Raw genomic sequence first — 3,987 nt, 5'->3', positions numbered from 1 at the left:
ATTTAATAAGACGTTCAAAGTTTTTTTAAATGTATCCCATTTGATATCTTCGTATCCGAGAATCAACAAATTCAACTCCACATTGTTCACAAAATTGCGAGTCTTCTTTTTCATCTCCGATCACTCGATAATTTCCACAAGCGCAAATTCCACTCTTTATAGGCCCAAAAATCCTTTCACACAATAATCCATCTTTTTCCGGTTTATTGGTTTTGTAATGAAAAGTATAGGGTTTTGTCACCCTCTCCAACTATCTCTCCATTAGGTATTTTTTTAGTGGCCCAAGCACTTATTTGCTGAGGAGAAACTAATCCAATTCGGAGTTGTTGATGTTTATACCGATCGATCATATAAGAAATTTTGTGATTCATTCCGATTAAACTTCCTTCCTATTAATCTGGAAATTCTTCTCAGATACAAGGAAATGATTCAGTTCCAGAGCCAAAGATCGTAGTTCTCGAACAAGTAATCGAAAAGATTCTGGAGCATCTTCTGGTTTAGGTATTGTTCCTCCAATGATAGTGGTACCAAGTACTTCTTGGCGAGCTCTAATATGATCAGATTTATAAGTAAGCATCTCTTGTTGGATCCCCACCTACACAAGAAAATTGTTGATAAAACTCCAAAATAGCATTTTCTTTTGACCCAATTTTTTTTTCTCCTTATCGGTTAAGAAAGATAAGAAAATTTCAGGGTAGCAAACATTCTCTAGAATTTCTCTTAGATTCGAACCCATAGCTGATGATAGAACTAGAATAGATATTTTCTGTTTCCTACTCACACGAGCCCATATTCTTGCTTTTTTATCAATCTCTAATTCTAGCCTGCCCCCCCAATCTGATATTATGGTGCCGGTATAGACCGAAATCCCGTTATGATCCAATTCTGACTGGTAATAGATACCAGGACTTTGTAATATTTGATTGATCACAACTCGGTATATTCCGTTTACTATAGAAGTTCCAAGGGAATTCATTAAAGGAATGTTTCCAATAAAAATTCTTTGTTCTTGCATATTCCTATTGGTTTTCCAAATTAATCCCGCGGATACATATAATTCAGAAGAATATGTAAGTAATTCATAGACAGCATCTCGTTCTTTTATCAGAGGTTCTACCAATTGATATGTTTCCACAAATAATTGAAATTCAATTTCGTGATCTATATCTTCAATTTTTGGAAATTGCGAAAGTTCTTCTATTAAACCCTGATCAATAAACCGATAAAACCCTTCAAATTGTATCTGATTAAATCCGGGTATTGTAGATGTTCCCTCTTTTCCATCCCCGAGCATCTTTTTTGAATTTATCATTTATCCGTTTATTTTAAAAATCCCATATCTCATTCTTCACCGAATCATATAGATAGAATTCGATCTAGCAATAATGGAATTTCTATTCTGTTTACTGAATCACATGAAATTTTATCCAACTCCAAGATATATGGAATGTATGAAATCCGTATGAACGGAGACTAGATTCAATTGGAATTTTTTTTATAAGAAAGAGATCCGAATGGAACAGAATTTAGAAATACCGCTGGAACTTATGGAGTTTTGTAACGACTAGAAAAAAAGTAATTTCATTTTCACCTATGATATTACATATTCCAATTCGATCGCATACCATAAAAAACGGTATTCATGATAGGATCTGTTCGAGCAGATAAACATATAAGAAATAGAAAACTTTTTTTAAACACTTTACTTTTTCATGTATTTGTATTTCATTGTTCAAAAAAATAGTTGCAGAAAAAAGATGGATTTTTACCTATTTTGAATAGAATATTTAGAATATCATTGAATTGAAGTAGGTAAGAAAACGTATGTTTTTTTATTTATTAATTTTAATTATTATTAAAATAAAAAAGAATGCACAGGTATATATATATGTCTCTTTTTCTTCTTTTATTGTGGTACAGTTCTATTTGGAACAGCACATGCTGTGCTCTACCAAAAATTAAAAATTTTTTTCAATGTATTCAATGAAAAATTTCAATACAAAAATTTATTGAGAATTACTCCTCAAAAGCATCCCTAGAGAGATAAAATACCCCATTATAGAGCTATACAAGGTAACGTATGTTCTGATTCTGGGGTTTACATATACTCATTATTAGTGTTATAATTCAAATGGAAGAAGATTTCTTTTTAATTGAAAAAACTCAAAATAGATTAGTTATAAATCTATTTCTAATGATTTTCTTATCTTATATTATTAGAAATAAAAAATGTAAATTTGAATTCAAAAAAGGTCATGAATTTACAGTCAATAGTTAATGGTTCTGATTTGTACTAGATTCTATATTTTGTGACTGAAAATCTATATTTTTTTCGGAGTTGAAAAAAAACAAGAGAAAATTTGAATCTAGTACAAATCATTTTGGCGGCATGGCCGAGTGGTAAGGCGGGGGACTGCAAATCCTTTTTCCCCAGTTCAAATCCGGGTGCCGCCTCAACAGGAGACTTGAAATCTCCTGTTATAAAACTATAACAAACGTAGGAAAAGACTCTTGATACTTTCTTTTCGTGATTCTAAGCCCCTGGCTCTCGAGGTTCTATTCTCTAACCTAAAGTTTTACCTATCAGATTAGAGGAAAACTAAAACGAGTGGAGGGAAATCCATTAGATTGGATAGGCAGAGAGGGAATTAAATTAATAGTTTTGGAAAGGATCTAAGATACTTTGGATATAGACTCATGAAAGTGTCGGAATGCTCAGACATTCAATCAATATTAGATTAGATGAAGAATTGCCTTTCGTTTTACTTCAAATAAAAATAAAAAACGATAAAAGAAAGAAAAAAGATTATTCTTTCTACATATGAGTCAGATTTTTTGGATACTTCGAAAAGTATCTGTTTACTTGTGTTTACATCTTGTCGATTCTACTAGAAATTCTATAATTAAGAATAACTCAGTATAAGATAAGTGGATTTTTTGGAGTAGTTCATCAATGGTGACCAAATATCTCTCCCTTTTTTTGACTCTGCACCAGTGATTTCACTATTATTAGTGAACAATAATGGAAAAGTTTCTTCATATTCATAGGGGACAGAATTCACATGGATATAGTAAGTCTCGCATGGGCTGGTTTAATGGTAGTTTTTACATTTTCCCTCTCTCTCGTAGTGTGGGGAAGAAGTGGACTCTAGAAGTACTCCTAATTGCGATAATAATCAAACTCTATCAACCTGTATCAATTGTTTTAGTTTTCTAGACCGGCCGGCAATTTTTTTTAAGATCTTTTTTAGAAATTGGATTTATGTTTTGTTTTATTGACTCATTTTATTTTTTGATATCAGAGTTTATACCGTTAACCATTCATGGGATAACCCCCTTTCGAAATCTCAAGAGGTTTCCATCGAATTCGGATTATCCGTATTAAATGGATCAAACAAACAAATGAAATTGAGAAAGTATGTACATAGATTTCATATTCTATATTAATTTATATTTACATTTATAAAGAAAAAGAGAGATATGGGTGGATTCCTTTATATTAAGATATTTCACTTGTATCTTTATACATTACAATAACCATAATGGCTAGTATGGTAGAAAGAGATCTCTTTCTACCATACTAGCGGGCCCCTTAGGATACTACTGAATCTAATGCATTCCTTTCATTTAAGACGAGAAATTGACATCCTTTTTGTCATTGATAGTCAAATTGTATTCAAATTAATTATTTTGACTAACCGTTTTTACGTAAATTATAAGCAAAAAAGCAGTAGGAACGAGAATGAAGAGTGCAGTAGCAATAAATGCAAGAATATTGACTTCCATAATTAAATCGTTTATTATTTATTTTTTTTTCTTTGGAATATCTCGGGATTTAATCCCATAGAGATGAGAAATCTTTCGCTTGTAAACTCACTCAGATGAATTAGATTTCGATGATATCGAATGAAAGAAATATCATGAATAACAATATCGGAGCTATAAAATCGATTCATCGTCAAGAATTTAATAGTATAACATAGGAAG

General features: G+C 31.5%; 1 non-coding gene across 1 annotated transcript; it reads left to right on the top strand.

Moving 5' to 3' along the window:
- The first annotated feature begins 2,383 nt into the window (after nt 1-2,383).
- Nucleotides 2,384-2,454, top strand: TRNAC-GCA. Its single transcript has one exon. It is a non-coding gene; the product is annotated as a tRNA-Cys (tRNA).
- The last annotated feature ends 1,533 nt before the right edge of the window (nt 2,455-3,987 follow it).

The sequence above is a fragment of the Brassica napus genome, unplaced genomic scaffold (genome assembly GCF_020379485.1).
Source record: "Brassica napus cultivar Da-Ae unplaced genomic scaffold, Da-Ae ScsIHWf_3140;HRSCAF=3959, whole genome shotgun sequence".
In the NCBI taxonomy this organism is placed as follows: Eukaryota; Viridiplantae; Streptophyta; class Magnoliopsida; order Brassicales; family Brassicaceae; genus Brassica; species Brassica napus.
Note: the sequence above shows the minus strand (reverse complement) of the source record. Positions and strands in the feature narration are given on the sequence as shown.